This window comes from Nicotiana tabacum, chromosome 13, assembly GCF_000715075.1.
Source record: "Nicotiana tabacum cultivar K326 chromosome 13, ASM71507v2, whole genome shotgun sequence".
NCBI lineage: Eukaryota > Viridiplantae > Streptophyta > Magnoliopsida > Solanales > Solanaceae > Nicotiana > Nicotiana tabacum.
Window position 1 is genome coordinate 17,114,057 of NC_134092.1, and position 16,094 is coordinate 17,130,150.

The window sequence follows — 16,094 nt, forward strand, 5'->3', positions numbered from 1 at the left end:
CAAGACTGCTTTGACTACAGCCCCAGTATTAGTGTTACCAACCGGATCCGGCATCCTATACGGTATATTATGATGCGTCACACATTGGTCTCGGCGCGGTGTTGATGCAGAGCAGTAGGGTAATTGCCTACGCATCTAGACAGTTGAAGGTGTATGAGAAGAATTATCCTGTCCATGACCTTGAGTTAACATCTATTGTTCATGCCTTGAAGTTCTGGCGACACTATTTGTATGGTGTTCCTTGTGAGGTTTTCACTTATCACCGGAGTCTACAACATCTGGTTAAACTGAAGGATCTTAACTTGCGGCAGTGTAGATGGTTGAAGTTACTTAAGGATTATAACATCACCATTCTCTATCATCCCGGGAAGGCCAATGTGGTGGCCGATGCCTTGAGTCATAAGGCGGGGAGTTTGGGCAGTTTAGCATATCTACCAGTAACAGAGAGGCTTTTAGCCTTGGATGTTCAGGCCTTGGACAGCCAGTTTGTTAGTTTGGATGTTTACGAGCCGAGCAGAGTTTTGGCTTGTGTGGTTTCTAAGTCTTCTCTTTATGATCGTATCAGAGAGCGTCAGTATGATGACCCCCATCTTCTTGTCCTTAAGGACACGGTTCAGCATGGTGAAGCCAAAGAAGTCACTATTGGAGATGACAGTGTATTACGGATGCAAGGCAGGCTATGCGTGCCTAATATAGATGGTTTGCATGAGTTGATTCTCAAGGAGGCTCAAAGTTCATGGTATTCCATTCACCCAGGTGCCACGAATATGTATCAGGATTTGAGGCAGCACTATTGGTGGAGGCGGATGAAGAAAGACATAGTGGAATATGTAGCTCGTTTCCTAAATTGTCAGCAAGTGAAGTATGAGCATCAACGACCGGATGGATTGCTTCAAGAGTTAGAGATTCTAGTGTGGAAATGGGAGCGGATCACTATGGATTTTATTGTTGGGCTTCCACGGACTCAGAGGAAGTTCGATGCAGTTTTGGTGATTGTGGATAGATTGACCAAGTCAGCTCATTTCATTCCTGTGGTTACTACTTACTTTTCGGAGCAACTAGCTCAGGTTTACATCCGCGAGATGTCAGGCTTCATGGCGTACCGGTATCTAACATCTCTGACTGGGTTACGCATTTTACATCGCAATTCTGGAGAGCCGTACAACGTGAGTTGGGTACTCGTGTGGAGTTGAGTATAATATTTTATCCTTAGATAAATGGACAGTCTGAATGCACTATTCAGATATTAGAGGATATGCTTCGTGCGTGTGTGATTGATTTTGGGGGTGTTTGGGATCAGTTCTGTCCACTTGCAAAGTTTGCCTACAACAACATTTATCAGTCGAGCATTCAGATGGCGCCATATGAGGCTTTCTATGGTAAACGATTCCGGTCTCCCGTAGGTTGGTTTGAGCCGGGCGAGGCTAGGCTATTTGGTACAGACTTAGTTCAGGATGCCTTGAAAAAATTTAAATTGATTCAGGATCGACTTCATATAGCCCAGTTCAGGAAAAAGAGTTATGCGGATCGGAAGGTTCACGACGTTGCATTCATGGTTGGGGAGCGGGTCTTGCTCCGGGTTTCGCCCATGAAGGGTGTTATGAGGTTCAAAAAGAAGGGCAAGTCGATCCCTAGGTATATCAGACCTTTTAAGATCCTTGAGAGGGTTGGAGAGGTGGCTTACAGAATTGCACTACCACCAAGTCTCTCTGCAGTTCATCCAGTATTCCATATTTCCATGCTCCGAATGTATCACGGCGATCCGTCTCATGTGTTAGACTTCAGCTCAGTCCAGTTGGATAAGGATCTATCTTATGTTGAGGAGCCAGTGGCCATTTTGGACAGGCAGGTTCGAAAGTTGAGATCAAAGAACATTGCTTCAGTGAAAGTTCAATTGAGGGGTCATCCGGTCAAGGAGGCAACTTGGGAGACCGAGCATGATATGCGCAGCAGTTATCCTCATCTTTTCACCACTTCAGCTATGTCTCTATACTCATTCGAGGACAAACGTATGTTTTAAGAGGGGGAGAATGTAATGATCCGGCCGGTCGTTTTGACAAAATTAGCCTTGAACCCCTATTTATTGCTCCCTCTACTTCATTTAGTGGTTATATAACTTGTCGGGAGGATTTGTTTTTGGTTTCTGAGTGAAATAGGACACCTAGTCCCTATAATGGAAGCTTAAGTCATAGGAATTGACCGTAGTTTGAACTGCGTGAAGACGAATCCGGAATGGAGTTTTGACGGTTCCTATAGTTCTTAGGGTGATTTTGGTCTTAGGAGCATGTTTGAATGTTTAATCGGAGGTCCGTAGGTTATTTTAACGTCAATTGGCGAAAGTTGAAAATTTAATGAATTTTGAAAATTTGACCGGGAGTGGACTTTTTGATATCGGGGTCAGATTCCAATTTCGGAAGATAAAATAGGTCTGTAGTGTCAATTATGACTTGTGTGCTAAATTTGAGGTCAATCAGGTTTGATTTGATAGGTTTCGGCATCGGATATAAAAATTTGAAGTTTTAAAGTTCATTAGGCTTGAATCGATGTGCAATTCGTGTTTTTAGCATTGTTTGATGTGATTTAAAGGCTCGACTAACTCCGTATAATATTTTAGGAGTGGTTGGTATGTTTGGTTGAGGTCTCGGAGGCCTCGGGTGGTTTCCGTATGGCTAACGAATAAAAAGTTGGGACTACGAGACGGTTCCTCAAGAGATTCCCCTGCACTGCATATTTACTTTGGGACTACGAGGCATTTACTCGGGAGATCCCCATATACTGCATATTTACTTTGGGACTACGAGGCAATTACTTGGGAGGTCCCTCTATAGTGCATATATACTTTGGGACTATGAGGCGTTTACTCGGGAGATCCCCCATTTCTTGCATAATTACTTTGGAACTACGAGGCGTTTACTCGGGAGATCCCCTTGTCTTGCATATTTACTTTGGGACTACGAGGAGGTACCTCGGGAGATTCCTCTTGTCATGCATATTTACATTTAGGATTACGAGGCGGTACCTCAGGAGTGCCCCTTGTTGTTTACCTCTATTTGTTGTGCTGATATTTTCTGAAACTTCTTATTGTTTAAATTCTCAGTCATTTCAAAATATTATTATATCTTCTGCCTTATTTTTCTTTTAAATCAGTAGGGCCTTGACTTGACCTCGTCACTACTCTACCGAGGTTAGGCTTAGCACTTACTGGGTACCGTTGTGGTGTACTCATACTACACTTCTGCACATCATTTTGTGCAGATCCAAGTTCTTCCCACCAGACCAGATACTAGTGAGTTGGACCGCACGTGGAGATTTTAATGTATATCTGCCAGCGTCCGTAGACCTCAGAGTCCCCCTATCCTTACTATGTTGTTTTCTTTATTTTTCTTTAGACTCTGATGTATAAAGACACTTAGTATTTGCTCTTAGAAGCTTGTGACTTATTTCTACCGGGTTTTGGGAGTTGTAATTATTGAATGGCAGTTTTATAATTATTTCATGTGTTGAGAATTGGGCTTCAGTTTTATATTATGTATTTCCGTAAATTTATTAGGTTTACCTAGTCTTAGAGACTAGGTGCCATCACGACATCCTACGGAGAGTGAAATGCGGTCGTGATAGTTTCCTTCTCTTAACTTGAATCTTAAAAGCTTTAAACACATGTCTCAATACTATAGATTTTTCACATAAGTGGTAACCCAAAGAGGACCGCTTAATATCTCAAAATGTCCTTGATTTTTAAATCTTTGACTCATATTAAAATCCATACTAAAAGATATCTAATCTCGATCTTCTTATATGAGTTATTTCACGTCTATTAGGGGTGGGCGTTCGGTTGGTTCGGTTCGGTTATTTGATTTTTGATTTTGTAAAAGTAGTAACCGAAACCGAACTGAAATAAGTTCGATTCAGTTCGATTTTCTAATTTCGGTTCGGTTTATTTCTAATCGATTTTCGGTTTGAACATTATCATATTGGGCTCTCCCTATGTAATAATTAAACTGACGAATTTGTTGGTTTTCTTTCAAAATTTTGGTAAGTTAGAATAAAATGGTAAGTTTCGTTAGAGTTAAAAGTCTTAAGGAATGGGAAATTAGGAATAGCCGATTGGGTTACTTATTTGGATTGGGTCTTTGATGGACTTCAAAATTGGGCATATATTATATTACCTATGGGCTTAGCCTATATATAACTTAAAGAATCTATATGCTAATAATTTAATTTTTTGGTTAACCGAACCAAATAAATTAATAACCGAAAACCGAACCGATAAACTGAAACCGACCGAAAAAACCGAATAACCGAACTAAAAATATTTTCAGTTCGGTCAGTTTCTTTGGTTCAGACCGAAATATGTCCACCCCTAACGCCTATCACGTCCATATTTTCAATCTTTCTGGTAAATACAACTGCTACAGAATAGGTTTAAGTTTTCGTATATACAATTACTACCTTGTTTAAATAATTAACCAATCTTTCAATAAGCCTCTAAACTTAATATGTTGCTTGCATATCTAGCTGAGAAAGTTTTGGATCTATATGTAAGTATCCCATCGTCTAAATCAATTTCTTAAACGATTTAGCTGGCAAGCTTACGTCACAAACTGTCAAGAGGGAAATGATTCATAAATACTTTAGTGAAATCATTCCCAAATTAGTTGTGTTGCTCTTGTTGGCATCCCACATTTCATGTATTCACCATGTTCTCTAGTCTAAAAGTTTCTTGTTCCAAAAATCGCTTCATGAAATATCCTATAGCTCGTAATATGGTAAGTAGTTTACTAAAAATCTTTAAGGATCCTCGGAACTATCAGAAATAGTAAACTTGATAGTTTTAACTTTAGGAACTTTATTATGGATACTTCGTTGTTCCCTACAATCTTCTAGGTGCATGAGGACTCTAGAGACATATTCTGTTGATTATTCTTCTCATGTTTATCCACTATATCTATCAAGATCTCAATTTTATTTTCTTTTATTTTCACGAAGGTAAGTACTTTTTGTGATAGCATTTCTCTATCGCTATAGTGGTGGACTAGAACAAATTTCCGAAATGAACTCTATTACGTATCTTACAAATATGGAAGCAACTCACGGTTGTACAATGAACATTTCACTAGTCTTGTATACTACTTATGTAGCATTTCTTTGCTGGGAGATGGTTGCATGTCTATTTGCGAAATCTGATATCTTTGAACCTCTAGCCGAATTCTATTATCGGGTAATTGGTCTGAGCCATACACGAATAGGATAAGTAATATTAGATTCAGTTATTTGACCTTAATCACCACACACGAATGGAGGAATAAGAAAGAAAGACAAGACAAATCCTATCACGTCTTCGAAGAATCACGATTATGGGAATGGCCGGCTACATAACCATAATTGAGATTCTACTACTAATGTGTGCTCTATTAGTCACAGGAATAACCTAGAGCTCTGATACTAACATTGTCACGACCCAATTTAGGATCATGACCGGTGCTTAGAAGCAAGTGCTCCCAAGTAAGTTTCATTGGTATTTTACAGAATATCGGACAGAGTCTCCCCTGTTTTAGGACTATCCAAAAGTTTTTCTGTCTCATAAATAAAATATAATCAACCAATATTCACATAAATCAACCACAATCTTCATGAAAATCAAAAATGAGTTTTTACCAACATTACCATAATAATACTAAGCCCATCTCAAAATACGGAAAGAATGTGCAATACTAGTAACTAGTCTAACATAACGAATGAATACTAATGACACTAATAAAAATGACTATGGAGCGACTCTAAGAGTTCAAAAGAAAAGACGATGATAATAATTAAACTCTTCGCCCACACGAACAAGTACGGGGCTCACCAGGATCTATCAACTCGTGTACTATAATTAACGAAATTCTCGCTCACGTCAACTGCTGTCTCTGTAAAAAAAAATAGCGGGGAGTGAGTCGCTAGCTCAGTGAGTAATAACACTTAACTACAACCGTTTTTAATGGGGACAAGTCAGAAAATATGCTAGTATATTAAGCAGAAAATATCATAAGAATGCCCTTTCTAAAATGAAAAATATAATCAGTACATTCTTGTGTTTCCTGTAACATAAATCAATTTAACAAATTAGTAATAAACTCGGTAAACACTGTCTCATAGCAAATTTTTATGTTTGGGAGGTTTCCAAGAAAGGATCATGTAATATGTATCACTGTATTGACCCCTTCGTAAAAGGAGTCAAATATAACTGTAGGTCCCTACTCGAGGGAAAACTGTAATTGTATGCTAGTTCTACCTTCCCACTAGCGAGGGCTATAGCTGTAATCGGTAATATATAAATACAAGGTGCACCAGGTCTAACGAACCCGTCATTAGCTACGGGATCCTTCAAAGTCTCCTCCCATTTATACTCTTTCTTGTAAGCAGTAAATACAAAGCATTTTCAAAATAATAAAGGGCATATCATTTCTTATCAAATCTTATAATTTTATTTCGGTAACGGTAATCATGTCTCAAGTAACAGTAAAACATGCAATGTCTAGTAATAGTGAGAATAATTTAAATAACTGTAACATCTCAAATAACGGAAAAATATATCTAGTACGGTGAAAACATTTTGATTAGCCGCTAAACATCTGAAGCAAATTGTTCTGTACCATATCAAGTAAAGCACATGTCCCACATGCAATTTCAAAGCATCGGTAACACATTTATTTTTAAAATCATATATAAACTATGCAGGTCATGAAAACACAAATCATGGTAAGATTATCACTCACAATACTCGTGCAGGAATACCCAACGCGCCACCTCGAGCACTTTGTTCAACTTCTTCAACTACCTGCTTGTAACAAAAACCAATCTATGTATTAACTCTGTGAATTACCAACATTGCTGATCCAATCCTTCTAATCGGATTAATTCCCCTATTTTTATTCCTTTGGAACCGAGCAATGATTCTCTGTTTGTTCTTACATTGCGATCGATACAACTATTTGTATAAGGAAAGAAGAATTTATTTCGTCTGCACAAAAGCGGTATTCTTCCCCTCAATTAGTAATTGTACTAAATATTTGTAGCATGTACATTAGAGTGTCGGTATAACCTAAAAGAATCTTCAGTCAATTTAATAGGAATTCATTATTTTGCTATATAAGAATATCTTAAGTTGTTAGTCTTTTTTCTACCCTTAATTAGTGAAATAATAACTAATAGTATGCTAGGTATTGCGTAAAGGGAATCTCTGATAGATTACCCTGGAAACATTTAGAATTTAATTACCTAATTTGTTCTCCTGCTTCGTGAATCCCTTCGCTAGAAAGAAGCAGACCCACTCGTCGTTCCCTTCGATCGCTTATGTGAGTTTCGCCTCTGCCAAACTCAATTACTTTGCCCCTATTCCTTTTTACTTCTGCTAACGTAGTGGCTTGGCCCTGATTCATCTTTTGTTATTTATTTTTAGTTTAAGTTATGTTAAAAGACTAATATGCCCTTATATAAACATGTGGTATTACATCGTATCCGCTATTGGTGAGCCTTAGTCTTTTGGGGCATTATCATTCTTTTTTTAGTCTTTATAGTATTTCAGTTAGTAAGGTATGTCGGGGACCTTTTTCAAGTAAACAGTTAGCATTTCAGTATTCTCAAAGGCTTCGCAGACTATAGTCTAGTCAGTTAGATATTAGTAGGTTTTTATATGTTAGCCATGTCGGCTACTCATTTACACTTGCAGACTTTTCAGTACTTTACGCATTTATGATATTTCAGTCAGACTCTTTAGTATATCAATATGTTGCATGTTTATATTCAGCTTACAGTCATATCATATGTTGATTCAGTCATCCAGTTGGTTCGCTCGATCACATACACTCAGGCACCTAGTGTCGTTTTACGCCCATGCCATGGTTTGGGGCAAGACAAAGCTTGGTATCAGAGCCTAGGTTTAAGATTCCTAGGGAGTCTATGGAGTTATGTATAGTGGGGTCATTTTTATGTATGTGTGCGCGCCAGACGTATAAGCAGTTGACCACTAAGATATCTAGGATTGTTTAATTTCTTTCATACTCTAGATCCTGCAGTTAGAGCTATGCTTTCAGGAATCCTTCTAACTCGTGAAAACTATGTATTTCAGAAAATGCCTGCAAAAAGAAAGTATACCACGAGGGCCTCAGCTACTAGCCAGGGGGCTACGGCTAATGCTGCTCAGGAGGAGGTCACTCCGGCCCAGGGAGTTGCATCGGGCTCAGTGCCCATTGCTTCAGACATGGATGTCAGGGGAGCTATCATATTGTTCACCCAAATTGTTGCTACCCAGGCTTAAAGGCAGGGAACAACTGTTGTTGATGAGACGGGTAGTTCCAGGTCCAGGGAATTTCTCAACATGAAACCCCTAGTTTTCACAGGGTCCAGAAAGGATGAGGATCCGCAAAACTTTATTGATGACAACAACAGCCAACATCTGCACATAATGTGCAGAAGTGTAGTATCAGTACAACCGACCCCATGTACTGAGTAAGTAACAAACCTAGCCATAGGTTGAAAGTAGTGACGAGCTTCCACCAAGGTCGGGTCCAAAACTAATAGTCCACAACAATCCATAACAACATAAAGCAAATAATATCAGAAATAACTCAGGGATAAAATACTCAGCCAAATAATAATTTCAAAAATTATAGTTCTTCCTTTCAAATATCTCAGTGAAAACCCAAATCGTTTGCCGAAGTTTCCAATAATATAAATAGTTTGAAAACAATAAATTTCTCCCAAAATCTTGTCAATAATAAATAAGATGTTTCATTTTCCTTCCGGATAACCCGTGTAAAAACAAATGCATCACTATGCCCATCTGTCAAAAATATGTGAGAAATCATGAATGATGTGATGTTGTACAGCACGAGAAAATACATCTCTATGCATGTATGTCATGTGTGCATGCCAATACAATGCAACTCAATGATAAAATCATAAACAGCCCCTCGGGCAGAACATCACTCATATACAGCCCCTCGGGCAAACCTCACAGTCACTCGTTCCACTCGGGCATACCTCACAATCACTCTTTTCACTCGGGCATTCCTCACCATCACTCATGCCTCCCAGTCACTCAGCACTCGGCACTCGCACTCAGTAGGTACCTACGCTCACTAGGGGTGTGTACAGACTCCGCATGGGCTCCTTCAGCCCAAGCGCTACAGACACTGAGGGGTGAGTGTCTGAAGGATGTTGCTAACACTTTGTATGAAATATGGGAAGAGTTTCGAGGGGAGGATGCGGCTCCTATGACTTGGAAGGAGTTTGCAGATGCATTTCTTGAGCATTTTCTACCCATTAAGGTCTTGGAAGCTAAGGCTTTAGAGTTTGAGAGACTCAAACAGAATGAGATGAGTGTGAATAAGTACTACCTCAAGTTCATCTCTCTGACCAAGTATGCTCCGGAAATGGTACATGATATGAGGGCCAGAGTTAGGCGATTTGTGTTGGGGCTTTTAGATGACTTGTTTGTTGATGCTAATATAGTTGCTCAGACCAATGACATGACCATTACTAAGATGGTTGCCTTTGTTCAAGGGAACGAAGACAGTCTGAAGGAAGAAGAGCAGCTACAGAGAGAGAAGGACAGGGAATTCAACAAGAGAGCTAAGTCTGTAGGAAGTTTCAGCCATGGGGGATTTTAAGGAGGTTGTAATCGTCAGTTCTTCAAGAAACCAAAATCAGGACCTGCACCATCTTCAGCTAGTGCACCAGTTCAGAGGTTCAAGTTTAAAAAGAAAAACTAGAATTTCAGAGCAGCAGACTCACAGTCACAGGCTAGTATGGGCTACAGAGTCCCTGGTTACCCTATTTGCAACACGTGTAGTAAGAGGCACCTAGGGTTGTGTCGTTTGGGCACAAATGGTTGCTTTGGGTGCGTTCAGCAGGGCCACTTCTTGAGTATTGTCCATCAGATAGGCAGAGTAATAGAGGCAATTTAGCTAGTCCACTAATTCAGTAGCCTCTCATAACTCTCAAGCCCAATAAGGGCGTGGTGCAGCAAAGTCCTATAATACGGGGGGTGGTCAAACCCTCTTGTATGCACTGACAGGCCGTTAGGATACATAAGCTCGTGGAGATGTTGTCACAGGTATGCTAACAGTCTTCACTTTTGATGTTTATGCTCTTATGGATCTGGGATCCATCCTATCTTATGTAACCAACCCTATATATTGCTAAGAAATTTGGGATAGAACCAGAAAAGTTGTGTGAACCCTTTGAAGTATCCACTTCAGTTGGAGAATCAGTTATAGCTAGATGTATCTATAGGGGATATCCAGTCAAAGTATATCATCGCCTTACTGTATCAGATTTAGTAGAATTGGAGATGGTAGACTTCGATAATCATGGGCATGGATTGGTTAGAGTATTGTTATGCCACAATGGGTTATAGAACCAAAATAGTAAGTTTCAAATTTCCCGGTGAACCAATCTTAGAATTGAAGGGTGATGCAGTAACACTTAGGGGTAGGTTTATTTCCTACCTTAAAGACAAAAGGATGATTTCTAAAGGGTATATCTATCACCTGGTTCGAGTTGGGGATGCAGATACTCAGATTCCCACTCTCCAGTCAGTACCAATTGTAAATGAGTTCCCATAAGTGTTTCCTGAAGATCTTCCTGGAGTCCCTCCCAATATGGAGATTGACTTTGGAATTGATCTACTCCCCGTTACTAATTCAATATCTATTCCACCTTATAGAATAGTTCCAGCAGAGTTGAAAGAGCAAAAAGTCCAGTTGAAAGATCTTCTAGATAAGGGATTTATAAGGCCAAGTGTCTAACCTTGGGGAACACCGGTCTTGTTTGCCCGGAAAAATGATGGGTCTTTGCGCATGTACATTGACTATCGTCAGTTGAATAAAGTCACCATCAAGAACAAGTACCCTCTTCCTAGAATAGATGATTTATTTGATCAACTTCAGGATGCCCAGTGTTATTCTAAGATTGACCTCAGATCGGGGTACCATCAGTTGAAGGTTAAGGAAGTTGATATTCCTAAAACAGCTTTCATAACTCGTTATGGGCATTTCGAATTTTTGGTATTGTCGTTTGGTTTAACGAATGCACCAACAACTTTCATGGGCCTTATGAATAGGGTCTTCAAGCCTTATCTTGATTTGTTTGTTATTGTGTTTATTTATGATATCTTGATTTATTCCCATAGCAATATGCACCATGCAGAACATCTAAGAATTGTGTTGCATACATTGTAGGATCACAAGTTATATGAAAATTTTTCTAAGTGTGAATTCCGGTTGAAATCAGTAGCGTTTTTGGGCCATGTCATCTTAGGCAAAGGCGTGAAGGTGGATTTTCAAAAAATAGAGGCAGTGAAGAATTGGCCTAGACCCACCCCAGTATCCGATATAAGAAGTGTTTTTGGTCTAGCAGGCTATTACAGGCATTTTGTAGAGGGATTTTCCTCTATCTCGTCCCCTTTGACTAGACTGACTCAAAAGAAGGTCAACTTTCAGTGGTCAGATGCTTGCGAGAAAAGTTTTGAGGAGTTGAAGAAGAGGTTGACTTTAGCTCCAGTCTTGACTCTACCGGAAGGAACATAAGGGTTCATTGTTTTTTGTGATGCTTCAGGGTTTGGTCTTGGACGTGTGTTAATGCAATACGGTAAAGTCATGGCCTACGCATCAAGACAGCTCAGGGCTCACGAGAAGAATTATCCGACTCATGATCTTGAGTTAGGTGCGGTGGTATTTATGCTAAAGATCTGGCGCCATTATTTGTATGTAGTGCATGTTGATATTTTCATAGATCATAAAAATTGGCAGTACATCATCAAGCAAAGAGAATTGAGTCTTCGTCAAAGAACGTGGATCGAATTGCTCAAGGATTATGAAGTTGATATCCTCTATCATCCGAGGAAAGCAAATATTGTAGCTGATGCTCTCAGTCGGTGTTCTATAGGAAGGTTAGCTCATGTTGAAGCAGACAAGAGAACTATGACGAAGGAAGTTCACTGCTTAGCAAGTCTAGGAGTTCGTCTTTTGGACTCTGAAGATGGTGGCGTTGTTCTTCAGAACATGGCTGAATCCTCCTTAGTAGCCGAAGTGAAGGAAAAACAATTCAGTGATCCCTACTTATTGCAGCTGAAGGGGGGTATTCACAAATACAAGACTATGGCTTTTGAACAAGGGGGAGATTATGGTACTTTGAGGTACAGAGGCAGACTATGCGTTCCCCATGCAGATGGGCTCAGAGAGCGGATTATGTCAGAAGCCCACAATTCCAGCTATTCTATTTACCCAGGTTCCACAAAGATGTATCATGATCATAAGGAGATCTATTGGTGGAACGACATGAAAAAGAACATAGCAGATTTTGTGGCTAAGTGTTCAAATTTTTAGCAGGTGAAAGTCGAACACCAGAGGCCTGGTGGTTTGGCTCAAAGTATAGAAATTCCCGTTTAGAATTTGGAGATGATAAACATGGACTTCATAACATGTTTACCTTGCTCATTTCGGAAGCATAATTCTATTTGGGTGATTGTAGACCAACTTACCAAGTCAGCTCACTTCTTGCCAGTAAAGACTACAGATTCAGTAGAGGATTATGCCAAGTTGTATATCTAGGAAATTGTCCGATTGCATGGGACTCCTTTTTCCATCATCTCAGATCGTAGAGCTCAGTTCACAACGAACTTTTGGAAATCATTTTAGAAAGGATTGGGAACAAGGGTGAACCTCAGCACAACCTTTCATCCTCAGACAGATAGTCAGGCAGAGCGCACCATTCAGACTTCGAGGATATGTTGAGTGCGTCTGTTATCAATTTTAAAGGTAATAATGATCATATACCCCTGATTGAGATTGTTTATAATAATAGCTACCACTCTAGTATCAAGATGGAATCGTACGAAGCTCTGTATGGGTGAAGGTATAGATTACCAATTGATTGGTTTGAAGTTGGTGAAGCAGAGTTATTAGGACCCGATTTGGTCTATCAGGCTATGGAGAAAGTCAAGTTGATTCAAGAGCATTTGAAGACGTCTCAAAGTCACCAAAAGTCCTATTCGGACATGTGGCATAGAGACTTAGAGTTCCAAGTTGATGATTGGGTGTTTTTGAAAGTTTCGCCTATGAAAGGTGTTATGAAATTTGGGAAGAAGGGTAAGCTTAGTCCCCGCTATATTAGGCCATATAGAATCCTGCGAAGGATTGGGCACGTGGCTTATGAGTTACAATTTCTACAAGAATTAGTTGTTGTACACCACTGTTTCATGTGTCTATGTTGAAGAAATTCATTGGAGACCCTTCTCTTATGGTTCTTACAGAGATTATAGGGGTTAAAGATAGCTTGACTTACAAAGAAATTCCAGTGGCTATTCTTGATCGTCAAATCCACAAGCTCAGAACTAAGGAAATTGTTTCAATGAAAGTGCTTTAGAGGAATCAAAAGGTTGAAGAGGCTACGTGGGAAGCCAAAGAGGACATGAAGTCCAGATATCCACATCTCTTTAAAGAGCAAGTGGAAAATGTAGAAGGTAACTAACCTTCTCATTTATACCCCAATATTATAATCTTCGTGTCTTTCAGTATTCAGTCAGTTCAGTAGCCATTCAGTTTGAGTTTAGTATCTCAGCAGTTCAGTAATCGTGCATTCATTCAGTTTAATATACATGTGTTCATGACATTTCAGTGTTCACATATTTCTATCAGTCCTGTTTAAGGTCCACAGTTAGTCGTAGCTATAATCAGGACAATCATTCGAGGACGAATGATCCCAAGGGGGAGATAATGTAACACTTTGTAAATCCGGATTAGTTGTGGATGCTTTAAATGAGTATTAATGTGACCTTTTAGACATATGAAGTCCTATCGGGATGAGTATGAGTGGAAACAGTTATTTTGGAATCAAGACTGAGAGTGAGGTATAAAAAATTCAATAAAATCTACTAAGTTTATGGGAGGTCTGTCTTACACCCTTAGACGGTGCAAGGCCATGAAAATTCACAGCCTTAGATAGTGCGAGGCCAAGAAAACTCACAGCCATAGACAGTGCAAGGCACTGTCCAGGGAATTAACCTTAGTACCCCTAACAATGCAAGGCATTGTCCAAGGCATTAACCGAACCCGTGACAATGCAAGTCCATGTAGTTTTGGCGCCTGTGATGGCGCCTTGCACTGTTATTTTGGCGCCTCTGATGATGCCCCGCATCAACGATATTTATCCGAGCTACTTTTATTTTCTCCTCAATTTTGGGACGTGTACACTTACTTAAAAGCCCTACCTCGTCCCCCACACCCCCAAACACGAAAATTTACTCCAGAAATGGAAGCTCTCAAGAACCTAACTTCCCCGAGGTCCCTCCATCATCCAAGGTAAGTTCTAACAATGATTCTAAGTTAATTTCAATTCTTCAAACCCTTATTAACATGGTTAAATCCTTCAAATCATTAGATATTCGATCGAGACACCATTGTTGAGAAAAGAAACCCTAGAACTCGAATTCAAGAGGATTGAACTTCAAAAAGGTAATGCTTCTACTCCTTAATCATTTATAACTATGAATTAACGAGTTTTTGGGAGAATAGTATATGGGTTTGATAAAGGGAATCAAATAAACTATGCTAGGGTTTTGCATTGTTGACTTAAGATTGTTATAATCATTTGCGTGATGAGAAATAGTGTTAGTTACATCTATTTGGGATTGTAAAATCACTTAGAAGTAGTAGAATGAGAATTGAGTGAAGAAAATACCATTAATGAGGGCTATGAGACTTTAGGCCAAAAAAAGATGTTTGATAAAATTCCTAAGTTACCAAAACATGAGCCTTAGCGCTAATATTGGTTCCTCTTGATATACATTGCCATAGATTATCGTGAAAGAGATGACGAACATTGTGATACTCTTAAAAAGGGCCAGAGTTAAGGTATGTGAGGCTAACTCTCTACGTTAGGGAATGTTTCTGATTCTCTCTACGTCTCATTCTTTATGATAATTATGAATTTCCTCAGAAAGTAATTACGCCTCAGTTCCATGAATAGTTTTAGAATTTCTATTCTCTAGATGGCCTAGTTCTTAATTCATTCAATATCCTATAAGCCTCAGTTATGACAAATCAATTTATGATGAATACATATCCTAGTCTAGTTCTATTCTGCATTCCAGTATCATGTAACTTAATATGATTCAGTATTTTAGCATCATGTATTGTAGTATAATTCTCAGTTCTTGATTTTAAATCCATGAATATTGAACACCTGTATTTGGGTCTGAGACCGTAGTTTATGCTTTATGGATCTTTGGGCCTGAGGCCGCAATTTATGTTTTATGTATTTTTGGGCCTGAGGCCGCAATTATGTATACGTATACTTGTGCCCGAGATTACAATTTGTACATATATATATTGGGCCTGAGGCCGCAGTTTATTTATTCAGATAAACAGATGGTTCATCATTCAGAAGATGGAGTATTCATATCCTTACTTCCTTGTTCAGTTATCAGTTTATCAGTTATCAATTCTCAATTATCAGTTATCAGTTCAGTTTCAATTTCAGTATTTACAGTTCTTTCTTTCAGTTGTTTTACATACCAATGCAATTCAAATATACTAACGTCCCTTTTTGCCCAGGGCCTGCATCTCGCGATGCAGGTAACGATTTACAGGTTGACGATTCTGCTTGCTAGAACATCTCGTATCCGCTATTGGTGAGCCCTAGTCTTTTAGGGCATTATCCCTATTTTTTTTAGTCTTTATAGTATTTCAGTTAGTAAGGTATGTCGGGTACCTTGTCCCGGTAAGCAATTAGCATTTCAGTATTCTCAGAGGCTTCGCAGACTATAGTCCAGTCAGTCAGATATTAGCAGGCTTTTATGTGTTAGCCTTGTCGGCTACTCATTTACACTTGCAGACTTTTTAGTACTTTCCGCATTTATGATATTTCAGTCAAACTCTTTAGTAGATCAACATCTTACATGTTTATATTCAGCTTACAATTATACTACATGTTGATCCAGCCATCTAGTTGGTTCGCTCGATCACATGCAGTCAGGCACTGAATGTCGTGTTACTAAGGCCATGGTTCAGGGTGTGATAGAGAGGCATGGGAAGAGGGTGTGGCAGGCC